Genomic DNA, 19,540 nt, shown 5'->3' with positions numbered 1-19,540 from the left:
CCGCTCACCATAACCCTTAATTCCTTTACTGTTCAAAAATTTATCTACCCTTACCTTAAAAACATTCAATGAGGTAGCCTCAACTGCTTCACTGGGCAGGGAATTCCACAGATTCACAACCCTTTGTGTGAAGAAGTTCCTCCTCAACTCAGTCCTAAATCTGCTTCCCCTTATTTTGAGGCTATGCCCTCTAATTCTAGTTTCACCGCCAGTGGAAACAACTTCCCTGCTTCTATCTTACCTATTCCCTTCATAATCTTATATGTTTCTATAAGATCTCCCCTCATTCTTTGGAATTCCAATGAGTATAGTCCCAGTCTACTCAGTCTCTCCTCATAAGCCAACCCTCTCAACTCCGGAATCAACCTAGTGAATCTCCTCTGCACCCCCTCCAGTGCCAGTATATCCTTTCTCAAGTAAGGATACCAAAACTGTACACAGTACTCCAGGTGTGGCCTCACCAGCACCTCATACAGCTGCAACATAATCTCACTGTTTTTAAGCTCCATCCCGCTAGCAATGAAGGACAAAATTCCATTTGCCTTCTTAATTACTTGCTGCACCTGCAAACCAACTCCTTGAGATTCCTGCACAAAGACACCCAGTTCCTCTGCACAGCAGCATGCTGCAATTTTTTACCATTTAAATAATAGTCCATTTTGCTGTTATTCCTACCAAAATGGATGACCTCACATTTACCAACATTGTACTCCATCTGCCAGACCCTCACCCACTCACTTAGACTATCTATATCTCTTTGCAGACTTTCAGCGTCCTCTGCACACTTTGCTCTTCCATCCATCTTGATGTCATCTGCAAATTTTGACACACTACACTTGGTCCCCAACTCCAAATCATCTATGTAAATCATAAACAATTGCGGTCCCAACACTGATCCCTGAGGCACACCACTAGTCACTGATCGCCAACCCCATTTACACCCATTCTTTGCTTTCTGTTAGTTAACCAATCCTCTATCCATGCTAATACATTACCCGTAACACTGTGCACCTTTATCTTATGTAGCAGTCTTTGGTGCGGCACCTTGTCAAATGCCTTCTGGAAATCCAGACACACCACATCCACAGGTTCCCCATTGTCCACTGCACATGTAATGTTCTCAAAGAATTCCACCAAATTAGTCAAACATGACCTGCCCTTCATGTTTCCTCCCACAGTCCAAAGATGTGCGGGTTAGGTGGATTGGCTATGTTAAATTGCCTCTTAGTGTCATGGGGACTGGTTAGGGTAAATACATGGGTTATGGGGATAGGGCTTGGGTGGGATGGTGCTCGGTGCAGACTCAATAGGCCGAACAGCCTCCTTCTGCAAAGTAGGATTCTATGATTCTATGACCAAAAGCTTTGTGAAAGAGAGAGGGCAGAATTCTATAATTTCTGAACAAAGTTTTAAATCAGAAGGTCTTCCATGCTGGCTTTCCATTTCATACTCTTTGACAACTAGTTAAAAAAAATGTTGTAGGACGGCCCATGACATCATGCTGGCGGGGAGAGCCCTGAATGAACCCAGTCGTTAAGAACCTTAAGCTTCCAGAGATTGGAGTGCTCTTTAAAAAGGGTGCCCCCCATCTAAAAAATAAAAATATAAAAAGGATCCTCCCATACAGACATGGGGAACACCAGCCCCATGGACATGGGAACTCCACCCCCCCCCCCCCCCCCCCCCCCCCGCCCCTCCACCACCACCACCAATGATGGGGCAATGAAATCTAGAATGCCCTAGATGCTAGAATTGGAGGCATGTGGAGATTTGGAGGGTTGTCGAAAGTTACTGAGATAAGGAGAGTTGAGGTCATGGAGGGATTGGGAAACAAGGATGAGGATTTTAAAATCAAGGTAACGCCAGATCAGATGGCAATGTGGGTTAGCAAGCATAGGCAATGAGTGTCTGAGATTTGGTGCTGGTTAAAATATCCACATCATAAAATATAAGCAGCAGAGTTTTGGGTGAGCTCAAGTTGTTTTGTAAGCTTTGAAAGCAAGGACTCATGAAATCTAAAGGGAAGAAAGGCATTTCTAAAAGTTTCAGCAGCAGAAGAGCTGAGACAAGAGTAGAGTTAGGCAATGAGTTGGAAGGAGGTGGTCACGGCAGAGGAGAAGATTTCTCTGGTCAGAAGATCCAATATGACACCAAAGTTGTGATCAATCCAGTTCACTATCAGTGACCAGTGGCTGGGAAACAGAGTTTGTACAGTAAGAAGTCTCAAAACACCAGGCTAAAGTCCAACAGGTTTATTTGGTAGCAAAAGCCACTAGCTTTCGAAGCGCTGCCCCTTCATCAGGTGAGTGGGAGTTCATAAACAGGGCATATAAAGACACAAACTCAATTTACAAAATAATGGTTGGAATGCGAGTCTTTACAGGTAATCAAGTCTTACTTGTAAAGACTGATAGCCAAGTTCCGCACACATGAGGACGGCCTCAACTGGGATCTTGGGTTCATGTCACACTATCTGTAACCCCCATGACTTGCCTGGGCTTGCAAAATCTCACTAACTGTCCTGGCTGGAGACAATACACATCTCTTTAACCTGTGCTTAACCCTCTCTCCACTCACATTGTCTGTACCTTTGAGACTTGATTAACTGTAGTGACTCGCATTCCAACCATTATTTTGTAAATTGAGTTTGTGTCTTTATATGCCCTGTTTGTGAACTGAAATCCCACTCACCTGACGAAGGAGCAGCGCTCCGAAAGCTAGTGGCTTTTGCTACCAAATAAACCTGTTGGACTTTAACCTGGTGTTGTGAGACTTCTTACTGTGTTTACCCCAGTCCAACGCCAGCATCTCCACATCAAACAGAGTTTGTAGCAGGGACTGAAGACAGGATGGACTTGCTCCCATTGCTCTTGCTAAATTCTCCCTCAGTGTACCCAAACAGGTGCCGGAGTGTGGCAACTAGGGTATTTCACAGTAACTTCATTGTGGTGTTAATGTCAGCCTACTTGTTACACTAATAAAAATAAATAATAAATAAATAAGCATGAACCTGGCGTCTTCACCTCCGAGAGGGACTTTAAAAGTGAGCGCTCAGACAGCCAGCACCATCTGCAGTGTGCACTGGAGAGGAATCGGGGGAGGAAACAGATAAGTTCAACTCGGGGCCAAGGATGGGGTATTGCAGAATCCCCATTTCGGGGAAGGGTCACTTACAACCTTTAATCTTCCTTCATGGCGCCCCCTTGCTTTATAGGGGTTGTGAAAATTATATGCAGGCAATGTTTCTCATTTCCTCCTTCCTGACTTCCTGTCCATTTTGCAGCTGAGGGAGTGTCCTTCCTTAGTGGGAGCTGGCCACAGAGTGGGAGGGCTTGAAAATAAGAGGCTGAGCACTGGGGCGACTGTGACTTATCCGGGTGGGGTCCCATGACATGCCAGGCCGTCAGGGCACAGTGGGGAATTCAGGAATAGGCTGCAACTCTCCTCATGTGGCCTGAAGTGCCTCACGCTCAGAGGAGGATTACTGCAATGTGATTGGAACATACACTCCAACAGCGGTGTGAGGACAAAGAGGAGAAGTTGCCCAGTAGTCCAAAACCAATTGTCGGGGGGCTTGCATGTAAAGGCAAGATTCATGGAAGACTGCTCAACTCCGCACCTCTTGTGATCTGAGAGAATGCACTAGGAATGCACTGGACATGTTAATTGTTGGCCACAAGAGGAAGATACTTGGCTGACCAGGCACCCCAACCTCCCCTGACTGCTGATTAAGCCAATAAATGGTATACAGTCAAGCAGCACTGCCATTTAGCGGGGGCCGCCTTTGTTCCCGGAAACGCTGCAACATCACACAGGTAGCACTGATCTGAACCCCTATGCAAGGCACGCATCCCAATCAAGGTCATGATGGTGTGCATTGTTGATGTCCCCCATCAGGATGCAAAGACTGGTCAGATGCAGCCAATCGACTGCCCTCTGATATGACACCATGTTTCTTTGAGTGGGGGACTTCTGGGGTATGTGAGTGTTTGGTGCCACTGAGACCCTGGTGGGTCCATGTGTTCCATCTTGCTGGAATTGACAGGGACCAATGTGGAGATGTGGCTATAGTGTCCGATTGGAGAGTGTGAGTGATGGCGTTGAGGCACCTACTGAATTTGCTACAATTGGGTGATAGTCCCAAAGGAATTGAAGGATGAGAATTGGGACACTCACCAACCCTTATAGCTCACTGTGGTTTTCTCTTCTTTACAGTGCATGGTCTGGAGGATCATGGAACCTGTCGAGTTGGCTATCCTACTTATTGGCATAGAGCAGCAGCAGAGATACCACTGTGCCTTGGCACATGGCCAGGATCAGTGCTCTGTGGAGGATGGAGAGGCTGGCCCTGTCGCTGTTCCGGGGGCAGCACCACTGATTCATAAGTTCCAAGCAAGGGTTTCCGATGTCGGTCACCGTACCTGCAGATGTCAGAGACGCAATGCCATAGAAGACTGCATCTGCCCCAGGAAACAATGGACCATCACTGCCAGACTGCCACCAGAGCCTGCACAATGGTGCAGACACCTCCTGCCATGGAGTGCATGTCCTCACAGTGTTGGCCTCGGTGGCATTATCTCCTCAGATTGAAGGCCCTCCAATCGGCCTTGCACCCAAAGGACAGCAACTGATTCTTGTGACTCTCCCTTTGCAGCTCCAGCAGCTGCGGGATGACCAGGTCCAGAGGCATGTCATTGGCAAGGGTCTCAGCAGAGTCCTGGGTGCCAGCATCCCTTTGAGTACTGGTTCCCTGGGACATCTGTGCCTTCACCTGATTTGATTTTGATTTGATTTGATTTATTATTGTCACATGTATTAGTATACAGTGAAAAGTATTGTTTCTTCCACACTATACAGACAAAGCATACTGTTCAAAGAGAAAGGAGAGAGTGCAGAATGTAGTGTCACCGTCATAGCTAGAGTGTAGAGAAATATCAACTTAATGCGAGATAGGTCCATTCAAAAGTCTGATGGCAGCAGGGAAGAAACTCTTCTTGAGTCGGTTGGGACATGTCCTCAGACTTTTGTATCTTTTTCCCAATGGAAGAAAGTGGGAGACAGTATGTCCAGGATGCATGCGCTCCTTGATTATTCTGGCTGTAGACAGATGGATGGGAGGCTAGTTTGCGTGATGGGCTGGGTTTCGTTCATGACCCTTTGTAGTTTCTTGTCACCTTAGGCAGAGCAGGAGCCATACCGAGTTGTGATACAACCAGAAAGAATGCTTTCTATGGTGCATCTGTAAAAGTTGATGAGAATCGTATTGGACGTGCCAAATTTCCTTAGCCTCCTGAGAAAGTAGAGGCGTTGTTGGGCTTTCTTAACTATAGCATCAATGTGGAGGGATCAGGACAGGTTGTTGGCTGCTATGGATCATCAGCTGTGAGCTGCTCACCAGAGAGTGACCCACCAGTGAGTGACCCAGAAGCTTGCCTACTTAGTGAACCCACCGAGGTGTGAGCATCTGCGTTGGTGCTGGGTGCGTGTGACAGCTGTGATGTCTCTTCAGTGGTGGGATTGGAGAAGTTCCCCTCTGAACTGCTGGAGTCTGGTGGGTCCAGGGATCGTGAGGATGGTCCGGCCTGTTCCGCTGGTCGGCCTGCAGGAGAAGGGACATGGCATCAATGCATTACAGGGGACACAGAGGGAACAAAATTACCCACTTGAACTTGAGGAATGACGATGTATGTGTTGAGGATTCTCATGTTTCTCTGCTGCCCCCACTTCACCAACAGTGCAAACATGCTCTTCCTCCTCCCCAGCCAGGTTAAGGGCTCTCTCCTCAAAACATGCGAGGATTTGGAGCTTGGGCATAACTCTAGTTGGCTGCACCCGCTCACGCCTGTTGTAGTTGAGTTTGTCTTGCGCTGACACAGAGAGGAAGAGTGTAGGTGGGAGTGTTGACATTTAAGATGGTGATGAGGCGTGGCAGGCGTGGGGCTCGGGTGGGAGCTGGAATGTGAGGAGCATAGCAGCTGGTGGGGGAACATGGTGATTGTGGGAGGGAGGGGGGAACCTGGTGCCTGGTGCTAGAAAAGGCCAAGGTCACTGAATGAGGGAATGGGTATGGAGTGTGAGGGGTATGCGAGGGGGGAGGGTGGTCAAGTGTGAGACTGGTTGGTTCACTTACACTGGCTGAGTGAAGAAGATCATTCATCCTCTTTCTACAAAGCTGGCTTGTCCTCTTCTGGAGTGCACTTGCATTGACCAGGGCTGCCATTGCATCCCAGGTGGGGTGATGATCCTGCTGAAAGGCCTTCTCCAGGAGTGGGGAGGGGGGGGGGGGGAGCGGAGTAGACTGTGTCCCACCACTGCTTCACTCCACCTAGCATCCTGGTGAAGGCCCCGTCCGTAAAGCGCGGTGCTGCCTTCTTGCTTGCCATCCCCTGCAGTCGTTGTGGAACAAGTACTGGGGAGCCATTTATATGGAGATTCCCAGTGCTTGCAGCAATTAAGTCGTTGTGGGGTGGGCGATTCAAATGGAACATGCCACTAGAGCAGTGTGAAACTCGTGGGCATAAAAATGATCGCTAGTGAGGCATAAGATTCGGCCTCAAAACACGCTGGGGCTGTCAGTGGGAAACACCCCACTTTTCACACGGGAACCAACATTCTGCCATTTTTTGTTAAGATTTCACCCAATGAGGATCCTTTAGGGTGCTGACAAGCTTCATTTTGAGAAATTACTTCCTCTGGGTCAACAAGGTGGAGCTCAATATGAGGGCAGCAAATGTGGCTCCTTTGGAACTATTTCATACTGAAGATACTGACTGTTTGTAGTGAATTACTCAGGGACATGACTGAGGCTAAATTCTTTGGTAATTTTGAGACAGAAGAATTGGACAGACATCAGGGAATCACAATAACTTCATTACAGTGTTAATGTAAGCCCACATGTGAGTAATAAATAAACTTTAGATCAATTTTAGTAAATATGGATAATGATCTGAGTATTCTGGTTTTGAAATCTGGGGCTGTACCAAAACATTTCACATTATTTGAATACTGCTGAGAAAGGAAACATGTTGCTGAAGTTTTTCATCTCGCACTTGTCAGGACAAATGCGAGAATGCCAAATTTCAAGCAATCACAACAATTTATACTATAGGAGAACAGGATAGCTTGGCTAGCTTTCATTCCTCTTAATATATGTTATTATATATAGCATATATATAGCATATATATATAGCACCTGTATATAGAACCTATTGTTCATGTGCAAGCTCTTTGAAATTATCCAACTTGTCCCATTCATCTGCTCTTTCCCTGTAGCTCTGCAAGATATGCATTCATCATATGAAGTTAAGATCATCCCACCCTTGCTTAAGGCTACTTAGGTTAATGTGCTAAGTAAAGTTATTAACCATTATAAAACAAACTACATTTAGTTGCTCGCTGCTAATCTGCACTCCAGATGGACTTATCTTAAAAGACTGCTGCTGTGGTGCAAAAGTGACTGATCAACCTAACTTCAATATCAACTATGCAAGTACTTGGCTGCCACTAATAAGGTTTAATAATTTGGCTATGTTATGGATAGCATGTTATGGAAACTATAATTGGTTCTTTCCAAAAAAGCTACTGGCTTGAATGACTGTATGAAAAATGTGATTCAGAAATGATTATAATCAGTCAAATTATAACATCAGACATTATTGGCTCCTGTTAAAGGCTCCTAGTTTCTACATTAATTACAGAATGAGCTTGCAAAAAAATATTCATAGTAAATGCATTTTAAATGGTCGAAACAATTTCAGCCTAATGATATAGTTGAATAATTATACTCAAAGTTTATTTTCAAATGGCTTTTTCTGCATTTCAGTTATTACAGAATGTAATTTAGTTCAACATTCACAATTTGGGAAATGAATACAAGTTCAGCATACTGCTTCACAGGAAGCTTAAGAAGAAGAGGAAGAATTGGATAAAGTGCTGTCAGGGGGATCTTCAGGAGAATGTACTTGGAGTACTGTGTGCAGTTCTGGTCCCCACATTACAGGAAGGATGTGGAGGCTTTGGAGAGGGTGCAGAGGAGGTTTACCAGGATGTTGCCTGGTATGGAGGGGAGATCCTATGAGGAGAGGCTGAGGGATTTGGGATTGTTTTCGCTGGAAAGGCGGCGGCTAAGAGGGGATCTTATTGAAACATATAAGATGATTAGAGGTTTAGATAGGGTGGATAGTGATAGCCTTTTTCCTCTGATGGAGAAATCCAGCACGAGGGGGCATGGCTTTAAATTGAGGGGGGGTAGTTATAGAACCGATGTCAGGGGTAGGTTCTTTACCCAGAGGGTGGTGAGGGATTGGAATGCCCTGCCAGCATCAGTAGTAAATGCGCCTAGTTTGGGGGCGTTTAAGAGATCCGTAGATAGGTTCATGGACGAAAAGAAATTGGTTTAGGTTGGAGGGTCACAGTTTTTTTTTTAACTGGTCGGTGCAACATCGTGGGCCGAAGGGCCTGTTCTGCGCTGTAATGTTCTATGTTCTATGTTCTATGTTCTAATGTGTGGTTGCAGAACTAAATGACTTATGCCTGGAAAGGCAGATGGCAATCTGCAATTCATCAATGTAGGAGATGCAAAGAAGTTTAAAGTTTTAAAGTTTATTTATTAGTGTCACAAGTAGGCTTACTTTAACACTGCACTGAAGTTACCGTGAAAATCCCCTAGTCGCCACTCCGACGCCTGTTCGGGTATGCTGAGGAGGAATTTAGCACGGCCAATGCACCTAACCTGCACATCTTTCAGACTGTGGGAGGAAACTGGAGCACCCAGAGGAAACCCACGCAGACACGAGGAGAACGTGCAGGCTCCACACAGACAGTGACCCAAGCCAGGAATCGAACCCAGGCCTCCGACGCTGTGAGGCAGCAGTGCTGACCACTGTGCCACCTCAAGAAAGCTCTGCTCCATAATACAGGAAAATGGAAACCTCTGTGGATTGATTCAATTCTATATTCACCAATAAACTTCTCATTCACCTTTGGTTCATTTTAGGCAAAAGGTGTGTCATAATCAATGAGGGACTAAATGTTTGCTTGCTCCTGTTATCAGTGGCAGGGATTGCGATTTATGAGTAGCTCACCCCATTAGATCACATCAAAGTCATTGTGTTGAAAACACAGCAGGTGAGTGTGAAGAAAAGTTTTGAAGCCATAGTGCTGAGATTGTGCTCAAATTAAGATCTGGTAAGCAAAGAGATGCCTTGTAGTGCAATTGCAACATATAGTTTATCAGTTCAGTGAGTGGGACAGCGCATTGAGAGGATAGCTCTTGGTTAGCTCATTCAAAAAAGGCAATTGATCAGTGATGCGCTATCAATAAGGCGAAAGACTACCGGTGTGCCAATATAAGTGTAGGCTTTTATTCACAACAGAATCAGGAGCAGATCCCAACAAATAACCAACCTGGACTGAACATGGGGGAGGAGACAGCCACCTTTATACTAGGTGCCGAGGGGAGGAACCAAACTGGAAGGGGATGTGTCCAGGTATGACAAGCACACACAACGGTGGTCCATATAGGACAAAGGCACAACTGAGGTCCACCACAATCAGGGCATGAGGTAGATTGATAATGAGCAACAGAAAGTCAAAAAAACAACTCCAAAAAAATAATGGGGCGGGATTTTCCAGCCACGCACACCCCAAAACTGGAAAATCCCAGCCGAGGTCAATGGACCTTTGCATGGTTGCCCACCCCCTGCCCCGCCCACTATGATTCCTGTGGCAGGCCGATGGGAAAACTCCCCCCAACATCTTAAAATTTGGGCTAGAGAACATTGCGGTTATAACGGATGGTTTCCTAATTTGTTGAACAATGAATTGAATAAAAAGCAAAGACGCCATTTCTCCATGGCACATTCCCGCCACAGCTCACCTTCATGGGTGGAGCTTTGGAAAAGCACACACAAGTTGCTGCAGCAACACTTATCACAGGTAATAGAGCAGAAAGAAGGTCAAAGGGATGTTGTCAGAATGTCTACGAATTTCCCCAATTTGAATTTGCAGGCAGCAGACCTACCATCCAAATTCAAAAGAACTATCGTTTATGGATTAAGGTATGTCTGAACCAGACAAGCAAACCATAAATGTTCATCCAGCAATTGGGAATGCAGGCTGAACATGTCAGGATGAACAGCATAAGAGCTAAAGAATCCCCAAACGATATGGACTACATTAAAGGACCTGTTCAAAATCAGGATAATCATCTGTATTATTCGACTAGAGTCCATGTCATTTTGACAACAGCCTACAGAATTCATAAACCATTTAATTAGCAGATGCAGAAAAAGGTGTACCTACTGTGATTTTTCAAATGCTGAGCTAGCAGACAGAATTGTTGAATTGGTGATCGTATCTACCCCATGAAAGCATTCCAGGAAGATCTGCTGGACAAGCCCAAAGCGTATACCATTGAACAGCTACTCAAGGATGGACATAAGTACGAAGGGATCCTCGCAAATCGACAAAGCTTGCAGTTGCTAACTTTATCCCCAATTGTTGATGCGCTTAGTAAAACATCAAAACGTAGTGAGCCAAGTGGATGGTGTAGCCTTCTACATGCACCAAGGAAATGCTCAGCTTTTCATCAATCTACAACGCATGTGACAGAAAGGACCATTGACAGTGAAATGCAATAGAAAAAAGGCTGATGCAACTGCCAAGGGCGGTGTAAATTCTGCCCTTAGTATCTGTATTTATCTTTCTCGCTAGTTTTTTCTCATGCTGTAATTGACCACTCTTTACCATCACCTTCTAAAAGACACACATCAGGAGTGTTATTACATGTGTCCCATTTGTCTAGATGAGGTACTTGATAGCATCCAAGACAGTGCAGCCTATGTATTCAATCAACACATCTGCCACCTTAAACATTCACTTCCTTCACTATCTGATCTTGCCTTATGTACTATCTACAAGATGCCGTGCAGAAACTCACCAAATCTTCTTCGACAATACCACCCACAAACTCAACCACCTCAAAGGACAGCAGATATAGGGGAAAGCCAGAAACTACAAGTTCCCTTCCAGTTTATAAATCATTCTTATTTGTACATTTATCACCAGTCCTTCACCCTCACTGTGTTAAAATCCTAGAACTTCCTTCCTGACAGCACACAGGAGCAACTCCACCACAAGGACTGCAGTAGTTTAAGAAGATGGTCTATACTACATTCTGAAAGGGAACTAGGGATGAACAATAACCAGAGACACTAATACCCCAAGATTGAATTTAAAAACCTGTAAATAGATTAAAATTTCCCAGATTCACATAAAGATTCTCTGGCCTTGCTGTGGCATCTTTCTTATGGCAGGAAGGAAGCCATTGGCCAGCGGCAGGATCTTTTGGTCCCACCATTATCAATGTGATTGATTGTATCCCACACCACCGGCAACTCCATGACAGAAGTGCTCCATTGGCAGGACTAGAAGATCCCACCGGCGTCAACAGCCGGAAAGTTCTGGCCATAGACCGAAATCTTCCGTCCTCATTCGTGGCTGGGATTTTCCGGTGCTGCTGAGGGCAAATGGTTAGAAAAGCAAATTTTCCATTCTGGCTCACATCAGGTGAGACAAGAGAATCTAGCCCATATTTTAGACTTATGGGTGGAATTTTATGGCTCCATCACAGCAGATGCAGGGCCATAAAATGTGGTGAGCCATTCAAAACTTCATTGACTTGGGTGGGAATGGCAGCTCTTCCTGACGGGAGGAACCATAAAATTCCACCCTTTGTCTTAAACTTAAGAATCTGTTATACACATTGTACCACAAATAATTCCAACCGTGAGGCATCAGATAGGGTTATGTTGTGTTGTTATGTTATGTATTATGTCATGTCTTATTACCAAGAATGATTTGTTTTGTTTATTTACTCCATGTGTTTATACATCTGGTTTCATGATCTTTTCACATTAGTCTCCCTCAAAGTCGAGTATTTTATATTAAACACTGCATGACAAACAAAATCTGACAGATGCTTGAGAAAGCTAACACTTGTGTACATGAGTTGTGAAATAATTGAATTGTGTTAATCTGTTAGAAGGAAATGGAGACATGTTGTTGACAATTGCCACTCCACTAAACTTAAATGTGGTCCAATATATTAGAAAGGGAGGCTAGACAGAATGGTGCAACTGTTATAATGTGCATTCCAAAAGCAAGATTGTAATATGTGGTAAGAGCAGCATGTACTTTGTGGCAATTAGATTTTTGATAAAATAAACTCCCAGTTAAGTGTTGATAATGGCGGAGATCATATGGTAATTAATCTGTATCAGGCACTTGAAGAACTAGTCCCCAGGATTTGTTGGACTTCATCCTAGGGTCTTAAAGGAAGAGGTTGTAATTTTCCAAAATTTTCTAAGATTCTGGAAAGGTTCCATCAGATTGTAACTCCTCTATTCAAGAAAGGAGGGAGACAGAAATCAGGGCGGGATTTTTCTCCCTCTGGTTAGCTCTGGAAGCAGAGAGTGGGAGATAAGTGGGTAATTTTTGGGCTGGCAAATTGTAACTAGTGGGGATCCACAGGGATCAGTGCTGGGGTTTCAACTATTTGCAATCTATATTCATGGGCTGAATTTTATGTGCCCCTGGTGGGCATGTTTCCTGCACGGCAGCATGTAAAATAGAGATGGAGCCTATCCCACCACAATGCAGCCCAACCTCAAGCTTATCCTCATAATACAAACAATTCAAAATAAGCAGCCTGCCCACCATATTTAAATGAATAATCAAGGGTCAATTAGGCTAGTTGTCAAGCTAATTGATCCTGATATTACGCTGCCCATAACAAAAAACATTTGACGTGGGTAGGTAGGTGGGAGCGGGAGGCCCAATTTTTTCACTTAAGTGCTTAAAGGAGAGGAAGGAAAGGAGGGTGGGTTACTCTTCAGGAGGGACTTGCTCCTCAGTGAGGGGTAGAAGTTAGCCCTCATTATTCTGCCCCACAGCACCTTATGACTGCGGGGTGGGTCAATGTGGAGCATGTTGGTGTTGTGGACGATTCCCTGCATCGCTGGACCTCTGAACCCCCCTCCCATGAAACTCCACCCGCAACCCCGAACCTCCCCCAGTAGGCTGACCCCCCCCACCCCCCCTACACCCCCCCCACCCTCCCACCCCTCAACCCCCCCCACCCACCCCCCACCCGCCCCCCACCCCCTCCCCACCCACCCCCCCCACCCACCCCCCATCCCACCCCCCTCCCACGCCCCCCCCCCCCCCACCTCGATGGCTAGTCCCAATCACTGGCCTCCCTCCCTGTCACTCAACCCAAATGCAGAGTGGCAGTGGGACACCCCACCATCACCCCCCCATCAGGCCCCACCCCTATCAGGCCCCACCACTTCAATAGGCCCCACCTCCTTGGCACTGCCCGATGCCCAGTGGGCAGTGCCAAGGTGTCCCCTGTGCATTGGCACTTTGCCCCTTGGGAAGTGCAAGTTGGCCCAGTCTGGCATTGCCAAGGTGGAAGTGTCCAGGGGCCACCTTCCCTGGCACCTGACCCTCTGGGTCCCCTTCACTCCAGCAGGATCGGGCCGCCAGCTCTCCACAAGTGTATTTTTTTAGCGTGATTTTCAGAAAGAATCACCCACACTCTGAGTGCTGCCGAGTGCCCTAGCGTTATTCACTCTGAAAATCAGGGGGCGGACATATTCCCACTGGAGAGGCTGGCAGCATAGCGCTGAGCGGGCCACTGCACATGCGCCGATCTATCAGTGCCAAGATCAGCGCATGCGCAGTGGCCCCGCACTGCCGACCTCCCGATTGCTGGACAGCCCCGTGAACCCCCATCGCTGCCCCTCTGACCCCCCCCACCACTCAATCTCTGGCCTCCAGGACCTCTCTGGGCAAGGCCCTATGTCTTACCCTTGACCCCGCCCGTCCCCACAGAGATAACCAGCCCCGATTGCCCACTTCCCTCCCTCTGCTATCAATCCACCAATCCCTTTGCAGAGTGACAGTGGAACCTCCCACCCCCACCAATCGGCCCTCCTTTGGCCCCACCCCCAGTAGGTCCAATCCTTTGGCCATGCCCCCCCTCTGGTCCCAACCCCTTGCCACTGCCCGATGCCTGATGGCAGTGACAAGGTGCCCATTGGGAATTGCCAATTTGACCCTTGGGCAGTTCCAGGGCACCAGGCCGTCACTGCCCAGAGGGCACCTCCCCATTATCCCCAACCTCCTGGGGGGCCTCCATGGCCTCTGTTCCCTCCAATAGGGTCAGGCCACCTGTTTCCCGTCAGTAGGAAGCAGGAGTAAACTCTGCTGGAGGCAACCACTCCTGGTGGAGGGGGAGACGCTCGCTGTCCCGGAGATGTCATTCCCAGGTCCGTTAATGGGATTTAAATTCAACTTTAAATATGGAAATCAGCTCCATGCCAATTTCCAGCTGATGACTCCAAAACACCGTGGCACCCGGCAGGGAACCCACTAAACGACCTCTGCTGATGTCTCCTGACTGGTAGAATCATCCCCTTCCTCTTTGGCAGCAAGGATAGAAAAGCCAGTGATTGTTTAAAAAGAGAGAGATTGCAGAACTCAGTGGCACAAAGGGATCTGGATGTCCTCGTACATGAATCACAAAATGTTAGTGTGCAGGTACAGCAAGTGATTAGGAAGGTAACTGGAATATTGTTGCTTATTGTGAGGAGAATGGAATATAAAAGGAGGAAAGTTTTGCTCTAGCTGTACAGGGCCTTAGTGAAACCACATCTGGAGCACTAGGTAAGGAAACAGTTTTGGTCTCCTTACCTAAGGATATAATTGCAGTAAAAGCAGTTCAGAGAAGATTCACTTGACTTATTCCCGGTATGAAGGGATTGTCTTATGAAGAAAGGTTGGACAGGCTGAGCTTGATTCCATTCGGATTTAGAAGAATGACAGCTAATCTTTTTGAAACACATAATGAGACCTCATGATAGCGACTAGAACAAGGGGGCATGGTTTAAAATTAAAAGCTCTGCCACTTATAAAGGAGGTGAAGAAAACGTCCTTCAGACGGTTGTTAGCTTCTGGAATTCTCTTTCCCAGAAATCAGTGGAGGCAGGGTCTTTGAGCTATATAGATTCTTGATTGACAATGTTGTCAAAGGTTATAACAGGGACACAAGAACAAAAAAAATAGGAGCATGGTAAGTATTCTTTCTGGTTGTATCACAGCTTGGTATGGCTCCTGATCTGCCCAAGGCCACAAGAAACTACATATGGTCATTAATGAAGCCCAGTCCATCACGCAAACCTGCCTCCCATCCATTGACTCTGTCTACACTTCCCGCTGCCTTGGAAAAGCATCCAGCATAATCAAGGACCCCAAGCACCCCAGACATATTCTCTTCCACCTTCTTCTGTCAGGAATAAGATACAAAAGTCTGAGGTCACGTATCAACTGACTCAAGAACAGCTTCTTCCCTGCTGCCATCAGACTCTTGAATTGACCTAACTCACACTGAGCTGATCTTTCTCTATACCCTAGCTATGACTGTAACACTACACTCTGCACTCTTTCCTTTCCTTCAATATAAATGGTATGCTTTGTCTGTATAGTGCGCAAGAAACAATACTTTTCACTAATACATTTGACAATAATAAATCAAATCAAATCAAATCAGAAGTAGACAATTGAGCCCTTTTAGGGCGAGTCAATGAGATCATGGCTGATCTTGTACTTCGACACCATTTTCCTGCATTATCCCATATCACTGGATGTTTTTAATATGCAGACATCTATCAATCTCAGTCTTGAACATAATCAATGATAGAGCCTCCACAGCCCTGTGGGGTAGAGAATTCCAAAGATTCACCTCCCTCTGAGCAAAGAGATTTCTCCTCATCTCATTTCTAAATGGCTGTTCCTTTATTCTGAGACTGTGCCCCCTGCTTCTACACCTCCAGGAAAAACATCCTGCATCTATCTCGTCGAGCCCTGTAAAAATTTTACCTGTTCGAATGAGGTCATAGGAAAGTAGAATTGAGGCCACAATCTGATCAACCGTAATTTTATCAAATGGCAGAGCAGGTTTGAGGGGCCAAAAAACTTCTAATTCATACGTTCGTATAACACACTTCATTGCTATCTCCTCTGCAGATACAACTGTTACCGGCCTGAATTATGACGTGCAGCTCCTGTACATAGATCTGGAAGTTCTTCAGAACTCCTTGCAGGCATTGCCCATCTTTTACCAGGACCTTCTCAAAGTCTGGAACATGGTCGCCTCGCACCACAGCTCTTCCCTGTCAGAAGTAGCGGCTATCGTTCGTGAGCCGCTGCTCAGGAATCTGCTCCACCAATCATATAACGGAGAGGAGGGCTGTGGATGCCGGGGAGACCAGGGTCGCGGATGTGGTGGGTGGCAGAGGAGTGGGCTGGATGAAGCCTTGTTTCTGTGAAAAGACCCCTGTGTTTTAAGATGTTAGCTGGATGCCATAGATTAGTGCAGCACTATTGCTGTTTGCTCCTCTCTGTGACATTGCTTAAACTACTTGACCATTACCTGACATAAACCTTATCTTGCTTGATATGAGTACAGGGAAGCCTTTGACTTTGCCATTACCATCAAGTACAGATAACGTCTTCCACTGCTGACCAGTGTCACCCTGAAAGAGAAGAACGAAAAAGTTCTGCATGAGTAAAGTATCTTTTATTCTGAGTAAAAAGGGCTCTCTATTCAATTTTAATTACCATTCAATAAATATCCTGTGCTATCAAAAGTGGCCTTTTGTTTTATTCATATACTAAATGCTTTCATTAGCAGTTTCAAAGTTCAACACTCTCATAGATCAACTGATGACACCCAGTGTTAACAATAGTAATTAATGCATTTTAAAATATGCTTCAGTGAAAATGTTGCAGAAAATCTGACACAGATACTTGGTCTTTATTAAGAGCAGAATGTGAACAGAGATTATAATAGGAGGGTGGTTACTGTGACATTCTGTCCCTTGACATGAAGCCTTATCAAAAGTCAGACAGAGGGTCAGTAAGTAAAAGAACAAAGAACAAAGAACAAAGAGTCATTGGATAATTAATCAACATTGATCAGTGTTGCCAAAAATTGGGCACTTTGAACTCTGAACCCATTCTCTGATCCATGTTCCATTCAGGTGAGGCTCCATTCCAGGAATAGGCCTTCATGCGATTTTCTAATTCATGGAATCTTAGAATCATACAGCACAGAAGAGGCCCTTCAGCCCATTGAGTACACATCAACACATTAGAAACATTTGAACTCCCACCTAATCCCATCTGCCAGCACTTGGCCCATAGCCCTGAATGTTATGGTGTGCTAAGAGCTCATCCAGGTACTTATTAAAGGATGTGAGGCAACCTGCCTCTACCATTCTCCCAGGCAGCACATTCCAGACCATCACCACCCTCTAGGTAAAAAAGGTTTTCCCCACATCCCCCCAAACCTCCTCCCCCTCACCTTGAACCTATGTCCCCTCGTGACTGACCCTTCAACTAAGGGGAACAGCTGCTCCATATCCACTCTGTTCATGTCTCTCATAATCTTGTATCCCCAATCAGGTCGCCCCTCAGTCTTCTCTGCACCAACAAAAACAACTCAAGCCAATGCAACCATTCTTCATAACTTAAATGTTCCATCCCAGGGAGCATCCTGGTGAATCTCCTCTGCACCCCCTCCATTGCAATCACCTCCTTCTAATAATGTGGTGACCAGAACTGTGCACAGGACTCTAGCTATGGCCTCACCAAAGTTGTGTACAACTCCAACATGACTTCCCTGCTTTTGTAATCCATGCCTCGATTGATAAAGGCAAGTGTCCCATATGCCTTTTTTATTATCCTACTAACATGCCCCTCCATTTTCAGAGATCTGTGGACAAACACGCCTAGGTTCCTTTGTTCCACAGAATTTGTAAGCGTCCTACCATTCATTGAATACTTTCTTATCAAATTACTTCTTCCAAAGTATATCATCTCACATTTTTCAGGGTTAAATTCCATCTGCCACTTATCTGCCCATTTGACCATTCCGTCTATATCTTCTTGCAGCTCAAGACACTGTTAACCACCCGTGCAATCTTTGTGTCATCCGCAAATTTACGAATCCTACTCCCCACATAGTCTTCAATGTCATTTATATAATTGATGAATTGATGAATAACAGGGGGCCCAACACAGATCCCTGTGGTACGCCACTGGACACTAATTTCCAGTCACTAAAGCAGTCTTCTGTCATCATCCTCTGCCTCCTACTACTGAGTAAGAAGTCTCACAACACCAGGTTAAAGTCCAACAGGTTTCTTTGGTAGCACAAGCCATAAGCTTTCAGAGCACAGCCCCTTCATCAGGTGACTGGGAGTTCTGTTCACAAACAGGGCAAATATAGACACAAACTCAATTTACAAGATAATGGTTGGAATGTGAGTCTTTACAGGTAATCAAGTCTTAAAGGTACAGACAATGTGAGTGGAGAGAGGGTTAAGCACAGGTTAAAGAGATGTGTATTGTCTCCAGCCAGGACAGTTAGTGAGATTTTGCAAGCCCAGGCAAGTCGTGGGGGTTACAGATAGTGTGACATGAACCCAAGATCCTGGTTGAGGCCGTCCTCATGTGTGCGGAACTTGGCTATCAGTTTTTGCTCAGCGACTCTGCGTTGTCGTGTGTCGTGAAGACCGCCTTGGAGAACACTTACCCGAAGATCAAAGGCCGATTACCCGTGACCGCTGAAGTGTTCCCCAACAGGAAGAGAAAACTCCTGCCTGGTGATTGTCGAGCGGTGTTCATTCATCCGTTGTCGTAGTGTCTGCATGGTCTCCCCAATGTACCATGCCTCGGGACATCCTTTCCTGCAGCGTATCAGGTAGACAATGTTGGCCGAGTTGCAAGAGTATGTACCATGTACCTGGTGGATGGTGTTCTCACGTGAGATGAGGGCATCCGTATCGATGATCTGGCACGTCTTGCAGAGGTTGCTATGGCAGGGTTGTGTGGTGTCGTGGTCACTGTTCTCCTGAAGGCTGGGTAGTTTGCTGCGGACAATGGTCTGTTTGAGGTTATGTGGTTGTTTGAAGGCAAGAAGTGGGGGTGTGGAGATGGCCTTGGTTTGTCTTCATTGATGACATGTTGAAGGCTCCGGAGAAGATGTCGTAGCTTCTCCGCTTCGGGGAAGTACTGGACGACGAAGGGTACTCTGTCCACTGTGTCCCGTGTTTGTCTTCTGAGGAGGTCGGTGCGGTTTTTCGCTATGGCGTGTCAGAACTGTCGATCGATGAGTCGAGCACCATATTCTGTTCTTATGAGGGCATCTTTCAGCGTCTGGAGGTGTCGGTTACGATCCTCCTCATCTGAGCAGATCCTGTGTATGTGGAGGGCTTGTCCATAGGGGATGGCTTCTTTAATGTGTTTAGGGTGGAAGCTGGAGAAGTGGAGCATCGTGAGGTTATCCGTGGGCTGGCGGTACACTGAAGTGCTGAGGTGACCGTCCTTGAAGGAGATGCGTGTGTCCAAGAATGCAACCGATTCCGGAGTGTAGTTCATGATGAGTCTGATGGTGGGATGGAATTTGTTGATG

Source organism: Mustelus asterias, chromosome 20 (genome assembly GCF_964213995.1).
Source record: "Mustelus asterias chromosome 20, sMusAst1.hap1.1, whole genome shotgun sequence".
Taxonomy (NCBI): domain Eukaryota; kingdom Metazoa; phylum Chordata; class Chondrichthyes; order Carcharhiniformes; family Triakidae; genus Mustelus; species Mustelus asterias.
This window is presented reverse-complemented; position numbering follows the sequence as displayed.